This window comes from Lepidothrix coronata, unplaced genomic scaffold, assembly GCF_001604755.1.
Source record: "Lepidothrix coronata isolate B3197 unplaced genomic scaffold, Lepidothrix_coronata-1.0 Scaffold31, whole genome shotgun sequence".
Lineage (NCBI taxonomy): Eukaryota > Metazoa > Chordata > Aves > Passeriformes > Pipridae > Lepidothrix > Lepidothrix coronata.
The window spans coordinates 2,401,781-2,414,574 of NW_016690211.1; positions in this window are offsets into that span (position 1 = coordinate 2,401,781).

Here is a 12,794-nt window from a genome sequence, read left to right on the forward strand (position 1 = left end):
TGTTCACTTCTCTGAAAATAGCACCCGGAGTCCAGCCAGTACGCCTCCAGTTTTCTAGGAAAGACATGGTGTTAAGCCATGGAGCAATTTGCTGCTGTAATAGCAGTGTACAACTTGGCTCAGTGTCCCATGTCCCGTATTCTTCATGAGTTTATAATTAATGTAATTTTTCTCAGTCTGAATTATGATGTCATTTATGTTTTAGAAATTATATCAGAAGTTTAAGGACTCGATAGTCCCTCATTAAGAGAACCTGGTTATTACACTGTGTAGCAATGCGTGCTGATGCTATCATGACCTTTAAAGCTCTTGTTGCAAATTAAGAAGGTATTTAATCGGAAAGGAAGTTAAGAAACATGAGTATTCCCTGCAAGGCAGTTAGGGTGTGCTTGAAAACTCATCTGGCATTGAACAATTCAAGACAATTACTCCTGGTGTGTCTTGAACCTTCTTTCATTATTTTATAATTAGTGTACTTTATTATTTTGCAATTATTATTTCAATATTATTTCCATTATTATTTGCAATTATTACTTCCATAGCTTTTCGTGTAGTTTGCTGAAATGTACTTGTGAACTTCAGTGTTTGTAAAAGGTTTCCTGAAGTCAAGGTAATCAGGCTCAGTTCACGTGGCCTCTTCTAGGGGCTGTGTTTGTGTGAAATGTCAGCCCTGTCCTGCACAGCAGGCCCATAGATAATGCAGTTTTCCTTAGAGCACACTTGAAAGAATCAGCTTTCCTTAGTTCTGCAGGAGTTGATTGCACTGGCAGTTGTCTTCTCTGCCCTGCCAGGCCACCATGAATTAATTGTGGGCTGAGAGGGGCAGCATGAAAGTACGCTAATAATTATAGAAGGATAATCTACCAGTGCTTCTCGGTTTTGGTTTCATTTTTATGCATGACAGAGCAGTGTAAGTTTGGGGGTTTTTTCATTGGTTACGGATTCCATAGAATCCTCATTTGGGTTTGCAGAACTCAAGTTGAAGTCTCTTTCAATAAATAATAAATAATAAATAAAGTTCCACTTCTCTGGCCAAGCATGGCATTATTGCACTGAAGGAGAGCTGGTCACTTACCAGCTTCAGTAAATATAACATTTAAGATGAGTAATCAGTGTTTAATTTCCAGTGGCACATTTTCATTGGCATTTAAAGGGAAGTCTTTTTTTACTTACTCTCAGCAGTGCACAAGGCTGTTTGAGCTATCGAGCAGCATGCCAGAGGTGCATAGGGATTTGAGTTTTCCAGGGATGTTTAGCCAGTGATGTTAGCTTTTCAGAAATAATACTAATGCAAAGTGTCAGCTTCCACAGCATATCGATGACAAATTTTTATTTTAATTTGAAGTGTAATCAGCTCCATTTGGCAAAGATTTCTCTTGACAGCAGTTCAGCTGCAATTAAGATTGACAACTTTTTTCATAAGTAATGAAGATCTGTAAAGATTTTATTTCAGTGCCTTCTTGCTTATTTTTAGTTAGGGTTTTGCTTTGGGGTTTTTTAATCCCTTGTGCTTTTTTCTGTCCCAAACCCCTTTTGGTTTCTTGATATCACTTGAAACAGCTGATATCTTGCTAAGTAGAGAAAAATAAGATGCAGGTTTCCCTGAATCAAAGCATAGGAGCATCAGTAAGAGCTGGGTTTGGCCTTTTTCCCAGATGCGGATTATATCATCCTCTTTGCTGGTCTCTGATGACCCTGGATTCAATGACCGCCTGTATTAGGGAGGGTTCAAAACCATACTGAAACTTGAAACCATGACACCGTTAAAAGCTTAACAAAAACCAATATTTATTACCAAGAGGTGGCCAACAAAACGAACAAACCCAAAAGGGAGGAAGGAGGAGAGAAGTAAGCCCCCAGCACGACCTCCCCAGTTACCCAGCTGTTGCCCATAAAGTTATCTTACCGACCTAGCGTGCCTATAATTACCCATAGCAGGAGCTGCATCCTTGGAGAGTCAGTAAGTTCACAAACTGGCAGGCGTCCCCGCCAAAGGCAACCTTGTCCTTGGTGTGAAGTTAGCTCCCCCCAAGAAAGCACCACCTGCTTTTTATACAATTAATTGAGTGAACACAACCTCCCAGGCGTGGCCAGCACCACCCAGCCAGAGGCCCTCAGTCTCACCTCCCGGTTATGTAAGTGCATCTCTTCTGCGCACGCGTGGCATTCCCTGCGCCTGCGTACTGTACTCAGGGGGGTCTTTTCCAAATGAGTCTGGGGGCATCCTTCATCCTCCTCCTAAATCTCTCCTTCAAGCGACCTTGGAGGACAACTAGCCAATCACAGAATACCAATTAAAACAGTTTGTACAAGAAGCTCTCTTCAAGGACAACTTTCCGGTTTATCAGTGCTTGTTTTCCCATAACTTGGCAGGGAAAGAGCAAAGCTTTCACAGGTGGCAGGGCCAAACACAGACCAGAAATATCAGCATAAATTCACCCTGGTACACTGCCTGAGAACATGTTTGGTAGAAAAATCAAAGATTGAAGTTAAGAAATACCTGGAAACTAGCATGACATGAATATTTAGTCATTAAGCAAATTATATTGAATATATAGGAATAGAGATTGGTATCTGGTAATTCTGTACTTAGCAGAACAAACTCATTGTGACTGAGGCTTAATTCTTGCTAAACATCACATTATTTGGGTGTCTCACACAGAGCTATGCCCATAAAGCCTGATGTTGAGAAAACATTTTTAACTTTTCTTCACATGAGGGGGTGATAGTTTCATGCATAAATTGTGTGTGTAAATTGCTGCATGGGTCTGCATCACAGTCAGTGAATTGTCTTCTGTCTAACCTTTTAGAAATTTCCTTTAAAGGCGCTTATGGGTTTTTTAAGGCATGCCTGTAGGATAGTTGAGCAGTGATAGTGTTCTTCTGCACATGGAAAGACTGCATCTGAAACCCTTCTTCAGACCTTAGGACAGGGATTCAAATACGCCACCAAAATCTGAGTAGGTGTTCCAGTCATGAGGTTATTTTGTGGTAGCTCTTTTGACATGGGTTCTGTTGGGTTTGTTTTGTTTAAAAACATATGGAAGTTGTTTTGTTCCAGATGTGGAATAACTTCACGTTCTTAAAAGAAACTAAACTGCCTTTATCAGCTCCACATAACCAACGTATGGGGCCATACAGGACCTTTACTAAAAAAGATACTGTTTCGGGACATCGAATCTTGGGCTATTCATAGGGAAAAGACAATGATATCAATGAAACTGAAATGGCATCAATGACAATGGTATCAAGACAATGGTATCAATGAAACTGAAAAGTGGAGCCAACACATCAGTAACTCACCATAAAAATGTAGCTTCCTGTACAGATGTGTTGTTTCAGAAATTGTTTCCTTCAGAGAAGAGCCTGTCTTGGCAGTATCCTTGTTTTCTTCTCGGTTATTTTTCCTCTGTCCAGTCTGATCTGAGAACTTCATAATGATAAAAGCCTTTATGTGGCTGGATGAGTATACTAAATGATTTTGAATGTGCCGTATTGCACTGGGCTACCCACAGTGACAGTGACATTTAACTGGAAATTGCTCCACCTGTTGACTTGCAATATCTAGGGGTGAATGGGAGAAGCTGTTTCCATTGACCTCCACTCCACGCTTTGCTCTCTTCAGGCAAGTGAGGAACAACCGCTGGCAGCCTGTTGGGAGGGAAAAGCCAGTGATAACAGCAGTGGGTGCTTTGGTGGTAGTCAGAGCCAGTGTGGGAGGAGGAATTGCGGCAACCCCCAGTTCTCTGGCAGGTTTTCCTTGGATATCGCACACGTGAGTCTGTGGTGGCTATCTGCTTACATATGTGTCTGTGTGATAGGTACATTGTAAGATATAATTGAGTGTGGGATCAGAAGGATGTAAAATAGAAACGTGGAATTAGGGCTGTAGTACAGGGGGGAAAAGTTGAGTGAGAACCCTTGAGGTTACGTAATTTTATCTGACCCTGCTTTTGTTTTCCTGGTTCCATCGAAGGAGCATATGTTTCTTTGATGTGTGTCCACACAGTGAGAAAGGCCTTCTTCTCATTTTATGTTACTATTCAGGTCACCTTAGAAACAAGTGTAATTATCTGCAAATGTGAAGAAAAATGCTGAGAAAATTTTTGAAGTCAGAGCCAGTTTTGGTGAATGTGTTCAGTAAAGGAGCCTGGGCTTTGAAGTCTTGCAGACTCAGCAATGGTCTTGATGTTGTGGCTGGTAGTCTACACAAAATGGTGCTACAGAGGAGCCTGGTTCCTGACTGCTACAGCTTGAAAATGAGAATCAATTCCTTGATTATATTGGAGCTTTTTTCCACCAAGGACCTGAGCTTCACTTGGTAGATACTGAGATGACAATTAGGTGCAATACAGTTCCACAGAAATTTTATGCTTCAGAAATACTTTGTGAAGACTCCCTAAGTTTGGCAGCTTTAGCAATGGCAGTTCGCTTTTGATGTTGGTCTCCACTAATCCTCCCAGTAGTAAATATAGCATGGTGTACGTAAGGGATCTCAGGGCTCTGAACAAACACTGTCTGCCAAGGTCTTTGGAATTTTAAAGTTTATTTGGACTCTCATTCTGTTTGTATTTGTAGTCAAGTTTTACACTGCTACCATAATTTTCATATGTGTAAGACATTCTGCTAATAGAGAGATTGACAAATGTGTTTCAGTACAGAAGTGATATGGAGATGCTCAAAAGATGTCTGGTTTTTGTCTGAATCTTGAAGCATAAACACTAGGTCAGCTGGTGAAACCACTTGAGGAAGGATGAAAAAATACCTCTAGTAACAGTATTTTTTCTGTCTATGTGCACATCGCATTTCATTTTCATGAACAAGAATAGAGCATAGCAAGGAGAAGTTGCCTTTTTGCTTCGCTTTTGATTTAACTTTGCACACAAGTGGTGTATATGTTCAGTTCCGTATCATGTCTGTGAAAAATTGTGGAGTTCTGTCTGGAGAGCGCAGGGGGTGCAGGATATCAGCTTGATGCTGGCTTTGAGATGAGAACAGGCTTTCAAATTAATGGTTCTTTGTTTTTTGAGTACATGATCACTGCCATAAATAACTCCATCCTTGCCTTTCGAGTGGTTAGGGGTACCCCCAGGTTTAAAATGAGAGACAGAAATGTATGAAGTTCTTTCATCCAGTAAACCAAATGATGCCAGCCCTGTGGTTTAGAGGTTATGAGAATAATCTCTTTCCAGTCCTGTTGAGCTCTGCATGGTGTCACCAGGTTAAGTGGTGTGATTAGCTGGGTTAAGTACTAATCATATGAAGAGGATGCAAGAGACATGCATGTTCTTTCTTTTTCTCTCTCAGCTGGTGCTGTGGCACTGAGAAATGCTGCTGCCATGGAGAGACAGGAGAGTGAATGTTGTCCATCAAGGTTGAGTCAGAGACCTTTGAAGGAACCAGAAGAAGCTCTTAATCATTGCGTTAGAGGCTGAAAAGCTTAGTGCCAGCAAAGCAGGCAGGTGTAGCTCAAGGCAGCGTTGACTGTTCACACATGGTACATCACCAGGCAAGATTAAAGGCAGTGTCATGTCTACTCTGAGATGCTTGATGGAGAATTTCTTCAAATACACCTCTTCAGGAGCTGATCGTGAGACTGCTTTCTGAGAGGCTTCAGGCTCTTAATGGAACTTGTTTGCTAGATAGAGGGTATAGGAGAGCAAATAAGTCAAATGTCCCCTCTTACCTGAAAGTAAAGCTGTTACTGCAAATACTGCAAATCTCTTCATTTCCAGACCTGATTTCTGCTATCACTCTGTAGTGCTAAAACAATGTAATGTCATTTGTAAATGGCTGTGAAGAGTAAAAGGTTTTGGTTTTGACTCTGCAGTTCTTCATGATGCATTTTTTTAATAATCAGGGATGTGGAAGGGTGCCCTTCTTGAGAAGGGGTGAGAACTTGGCCTTTTACTTCCAGAGGCTCTGACTGTGCCCAGGCTGATGTCCTGCCCAGCACCTGACAAGTCAGAGTTTGTCCTGAGAGAATGTAAGCTTCTGGATTGCCAGCTGCACTTTGTTCAGATTTCAGGGCAACATTAAGCATTTCGTGTCTTATCTTGCTGGCCTCATGGTGTTAGCCTGTGTAGTTGGAAAAGCTGAACAGGCCCTTCCTCTGTATCTCTTGTTCCCATTTTTCTCTATTTGCAAAAGCTGTCCTAGAAACCTTAGCAGGTCTTATGACTTTATGTTTTTAAATGACATGTCGCATGATCCACTGTGTGTTGCCTTTAGTAGTACACCAAAGCATCATTATGGTTTTAAAGTCATATTTTTTTCTCAGAATCCTTTCCTGCTGGTAATATAATTTCATGTGCATACCACTTAAACAGCAGTTGCATTCATAAGTGTCTTGAAAAAACTCTCATCCAAGAGGTTTTATAGTTTAATTGTAATGATAAATGGAAAAAAATATGTTGTGCTCAAGCATTTATCACCATTAAAGTACTACAGACTCTTACAATTTTTTTACTCTCTCCATTTTTTTTCTCTTTCCTTTCTCTTTTTTTCCTAAACACTAATTATGAACTAGTTCCTCCGATTGTTTTCCTATTGTTTTTTTTCCCCCATTTTACATAGTAAAATGAAATTAGAGTTTTTTTCCTTACATTGAATTTTGCTTCCCTCAGGCAGCTGCTCTTTCTTGAGCTGATAGAAGGCTACTGGAAAGGGGTAGAGCATTAAGCAAATCCGGGATAGATTAGTCAGTGAATGAACCACTAGCAGCATTACATTGTCATCTGTTTAAAAATAGATTGCTATTTCAGAACTTTAGTCTAGTAGGAATAGCTTATAAACTCTTCTGCATGTCTCTAGTCTCAGATGCATTTCTGGATTCTCATATGAAATTCTCCTGCAGATTTCTTCAAGGAGAAAATAGAGGGAAGGTGAGGAACTGAAGTATCTTACCTGTAGACTTTATAAATAAACGTGGGCTTTCAGATTGTATTGTGTGAATGATGGCTGTAATGGAACTGCACTGGGGGAGTGGATCCTTGCAGGGAAGGTTATGGTTTAAACATGTTCTAAAATTTGCTTATGCTGTACTTCAGTGTATATTTGCTTTTTGCTTCTGTAGTGAACCTATACTTCCCAAAATCATGGAATGTGATTTGTATCTGTGTAATACCATAGAGTTACATGTAAGAATAGAGTTACATGTAGTGCCGTAGACTTATTCTTAATTTCCATTTTTCAAATTTGACAAAATCTTGTCCCTAAACTTGAACACTGAATGTGTTACTCATTAACATTTTAACAAAATATCAGCTGTCTTAGCTTTTGAGATGTTTTGTGGTCTTCTGTGTGGTAAGTGTTACGATCTTTTGTATGGCAGTTCATGCCAGATGATATATATTTAGCTGTTCCAAAAATCTTTGGAAAAACAGTTCCCTTTCCAGTGGATTTAATTAGAAAAAGTAAAGTAGAAAGAACACTGATGGGTTTCCTAATGCTGCTGGATACTCAGATTTGCACTGTTCTTTCTAATGGAACACTTTGACAATAATAATAATAATAATAATAATAATAGTCTGAGTTCAAGGACACATACTGAACAAATGCCAATGAGATTAGCTAATGAAATTAAATACTAGCCAAATGTATTAACATTAATATTCACTCAAGTCAGGAAAGGTTTTGCTGTTCAAATGTGATATGAAAAGTATGATGGTTTTTAGGGATTTGAGATGTAGCAGCTTTTTTTGCATGACTCTGCCTTTCAGTGCATCAGTAGTGAGACCTGTACTGCTTGGCCCTCTGTAGTGTTCCTCTTTTGCACCTTCCCATCCAGAAGGGTCTTGGTCTGTGTCTGCCCCCAGACACTGGCAGCTTTCCCTGCCTTCAAACCCTGGCTTCTTTGCTGATCCTTGCAGCAGAACAAGGCAGTTGCCTAAACCTGTTGGTGTACAGCCTCCTCAGCACACACTGATGTATTTGAACATTTGGTTTGAGAGATAATATTATGAATTTTTCAGTGCTCCAAAACCAGATAAGTTTAAGGGGGAGGAAAAAAAAAAGGCTTATAAAAGAGCCTACGATTGCATGTGAAGCATTTAGCAGCAATACTGAAGCCAAAGTCACAAAAGAAGAGTAAAATCTAGAGTTGTGTTCTATTTTCTTTGGGTTAATATCCCTCACTTAGGGTCCTTACTATGTATCACAGCAGATTAAACTGAGAGAACAGTTGAATTTGCAGTGGGCTGTCTTGAATATTTCTTGCTGACATTACACTTTTTCTCTAGATCCCAGTTTCAAAAATATCCGTCCTAATTTCACTCCTGTTCTCAATCCAGTGGTAAAGGAATCTTTAGTGGGCAAGATATCTGTTATATCTTTTCAGATTGCTCCCTGAAGAATAATATCAACTGCTTTTCTTCTGCCCAGATACATTGAAAAATCACCTTATAAGTACTTAACCTTTTAGTTCTCAGTACTTTTGAGGAGTGCATATAGAGTGATAAACTTGATTACATTGTAAGAGGTAATGTTGTTTCTATTTGCTACGGCCAATCTAGTAAGTGAGGAGTAGTGAAACAAAACCATGATAGGCAATCCAAACCAGAACATTTTCTGTTTTCCTTGTATGGAAATACATTTTAAATTTCTCTTCCTTGCAAATAATGGTAGGGTGATTTTATTGCAGGCCACCTACTTAGCAATGCTTATCTGCCTAAATATACAATCATTTTCTTGATATGAGTAAAGACTGATTTCTTCTGTGATTTCAGTGGGACTCAAAGTATTGCCTATTTCTTACTTCTGGTACTACAGTTTGCTTTTTCCAGAAGATTTGTTTTATTTTCATGGAAAACTTATATGTCAAAATCATTTTTAGTGAAATAACTGAAATAGATGTGAGTTTTTTCTGTTATTTAAAAGGCATCTCTGTTGACTTTGAATACATGTTTAATGGAAACTGATTTTATCCTAGAAGAACAGTTTCAAGGCACATTGACCAATTTGCGTTATACCTCAGGAAAGGAAATAAAATAGACTGGCCAGGTTAAAGTTTTGAAAGGGTAAATTTAATTTCAAAAGGCAGTCAGACTTCAAATTATTCCCTCCCATGTATTTCAAAGACCTGGGAAATCAATGGGCTCTGCTAATAAATTCTTTTTTTGTCTTTGCTTTTAATGCAATTTTCTGCATAATTCAAAGACAAAGTAATTAATTTTAATTTTCTTTCTAGCTGTGAAAGGATGAAAGGGATTTTTTTCCCCTTCATTTTAGTTTCTACTTCACAAGTATTAATGTATTAGATTAGTATTGTTTGTGTTGCATTGATTGTTATGCATTGATTTTCTTTTCCATATACCCTAAGCACTCTACAGACTGTGGATTTTATGTGAGGCTCCACCAGGTGGGCTGCACCCAGCCAGTGTTGGTAGGGTTACATGACCTCTGAGTGCTGAGGGCTCTGTGCATCCTTCCTTCATCTCTCATCCAAGAGCTTATGCCAGCCAGTCAGCAGATAACCCCTGGGGAGGTGTAAAGGTGAGTCTGTGCTGCACCCTGATATCAGTGTGGCATGAACTGCCTGTCAGTCCCTGGTGGGTCTTGTGAGTCAAGCTGGAACGCTCCCTAGACACAGCCAGTCACTGCCTAAAGATCATGGAAAGATCTCTTAAGGCTGGGTTGCAGATTAGGGCACACCTAATTAGTTTTTCCTCAATCTCCTATCTCTGGTTTTGGCAAGAAGGAAGTTGGACTAAATGAACATGTGAACTTGCTTGGATCTATAGTTTTCTCCTACAGTGACCTGTGCCAAGTTGTGCTTTCCACGCTCCTGCCTGTATCCCGTCAGCAACTCTGGGAATAGGCTGATCAGGTAAAATCCTTGAGAGATCAGGTTCCATCAGTGAAATAACTGTGTTTGTCTTTAGGGGTCCATTCCAGAACGAGTGTGGGATCAACCCAAAAGATAAGGGTTTTCAGTCTTTCTGGTGCAGTTAAGGACACTTGAGCAAGCATCCACATGTATCCTGCTTCAGTATGCAGGGCTCAGGCTTATTAAACTTCTAAATAGGTTTCAAAGTCCATTGTTTTCTCCTCTGAGTTACAATTGTACAATTAAGTTGTAGGCAAGAGTTAGTGTGTTCTAATGTGGAGGGGTGGTTTTGTGGCTGTTTTTTCCTTTTTACATCAGAATTTTTGATTTCTTGGTTTGATAACAGTGTGTACAGCAGACGTTCTGTTGTGGTGAAGGAGTCAGTACAGTTTTGCATAGAATCCACTGAAGGTGTTTATGTTCTGTTTCAGCCAGGGCTGCTGCATATGTTAGTATTCTGTATGTGGAAAAACAATGCCATGTCTTAGGCAAGAATATTTATAAGGCTGAGAATGATAGAATCATTTAGGTTGGAATATCCTTAAGATGATTAAGGTCAACATGTCATGGTTTAACATTGCAGTGAAGTTCTCCCCTTGCCCCTGCTCCAGCTTGGACTTACTCACAGATCACAGGATTGTACCTGCTTGGAGTGGAGCTTTATCTCTGAGCCAGTCTCCTCGGAGATATATATACCTGCTGTGGGAGAGACTTACCCACAGCCACAGTGGCTTTGAAATGCACCATAATCCCTTTAGAGACATACTAGCTGTGGCACAGTCATAACCACGGCCACAGATGCTTTGAGATGCACCTGCTCCCACATGGACTCATCTGCAGGTCACAGTCCCTTCAGCTCGAGTTCCCACAGGAGTTCCAGCCTGTCCAGCACAGCAGCACAGGAACAGCAGTGATGCCTTGGTCACCTGCCAGCTCAGGGGCATCACTGTGGCTGCTATCAAAGTGTTCCCAGGCACAGCAGGAAGTTGATAAGAATAATGTTCATCATGTCTGGTTTTTGTCAAACAATAACTGGCAAACTGAGTCATGGCTGGGCTTCGCGAACGAAGATTTGGGAAAGGTCTCTACCCACGTTTAGCGCGCTGGTGGCTAAAAAGGCTAATACAACTGCATTTGTAGAAGATGTCAATACAGGGCTTTGCAAAAGTGGGTAAAGCCTTCAAGCCTGCGCAATGGATTTTTTAGGTGAGACCCAGTGTGCGCTGAACTGAGCCCACCCTTTAATCCTAAGGTTCATCTGCCGGGGCCGAGCGAGCTTGGATGGTGGCAGCGAGGTCCTCAGGACGTAGGTTTAATTAGAGTATCCTTCTCTTAGATGGGTAAGGCCAAGGGCAAACTGAGTGCTATACCAACTAACTGCAGTAATTCTGGGATGTACAGAAATGGGTGGCATGTGGCCCTGGGCAGAGAGAGCAAGTTGTTTCTGGAGGTTCTCTGCTGTTAGTATTTCCTCCCACTTGATCTGGGAATATACAGGTCTGCATTCAGCCTCTAACTGTACTATATTTTGTGTTTTGAAAAGTTGTTTGGTTTTTTTTAACAACTCCTATGAAGCTCAGGGTTGTGTTTTATATAGGCACTCTGTTTTCTGGTATTCACAGAAGTAAGACTGAGAGTGCTTCTTAAATCAAAAAAATGTGCTCAGGGCAAACCTTGAAAAAATGTTGATTTCCTTTGACCACAACAGCTGTGCACTCAATATTACTGTAGCAAAAGCAGAAAAGTGGAGCTATTATTTTCCCTGTGGTGTCTGGCTGCACAGCAGAGCTTTTGTGTCATGTGTGGTCTGTGGTACAGGTATTGTGAACTGTTCTGTCTTTTATAAAAGATAGGTCTTCTATACACAGGAGTATACTAGGTTGCTGGTATTTGCTTGCAACAACTGTACTTTCAAAGCTACGATTAAAAAAAGGAGACAATATTTTTCCTGCAAATGACATTAAAAAAATCCCTGCTACTTTAAATTCAGTTTGGTTCTGGAGTTGGCTTATGGTGCATATAATGTACTAAGCAGGAGACATGCTGTTCTTCAAAGGAATTTACACAAATTAAGCTAATTCCCTACCCTAGGGAAATACCTTCAAAATCTTCATCTCCTTGGGCTAGACAGCAGAGGGCCTGAAAAGGGAACTCTGGTGAATGTGTTGCAATATCCAGCGGCATCCTCATAAAAACCCTGTTACTCTGAGGAGTAACCTCAGAGACCCTCCAGTGTGGCTTCTTTCACATTCACTATAACAAGAGCTGCAGCAATTTAAGCACTCAAAGCTGAGTGGTTTTTTGCCTCTCTGAAAGACAGGCTTAATAGAAGAGACCAGTTTGCAAAACACAGTGCTTGGAGCCTTGGTCTAGCTGCTTGTGTGTTTTCATATGCTCCATTCAAAGCTTCTTAAAACCAAGTCACTTATATGTCACATGTATCTGTTAAGATGGGATTTTAGGAACCAAAGTCTGTATATCCAGTGATCTCTCTCTTGGTTTGATCCTTTTTACTTTCATTCCAAACTTCCTTAGAGTTGTGATGCAGGGTTTAAACTGAGCCTGCAGCTGAAGCCTGAGGGTATTTAGCAGTTAAAATAGTACTAGAATGTCAGTTTGAAAAACAAGGTTAAACAACAGCAGTGTTGGGCTGGCACAGGTCTTAAAGGATTGATACATTTGTTCACTGTCTTATTTTGCTTTTTGTAGTGGTTTTGGTTTGGTTTGGTTTGGTTTTGGTTTTGTTTTCTTTTGATTGTTTATTTTGTTTTTTAAAGTTATTATCTGGGCAGATAAGTTCTCCTGAGGTTCTTCAGGTCACCAGTCAGCCAGACTGGCAAAAAAAAAATTAAATTATTGTCCTTCATTATATTTGGATCACTTCTGATTTCCTTGTTTTCCCTTCTCTCTTAGAATTTCTTTTACAGCCAGTGCCCTTTTGTGTGATATCAGGATAGATTTTACTGGT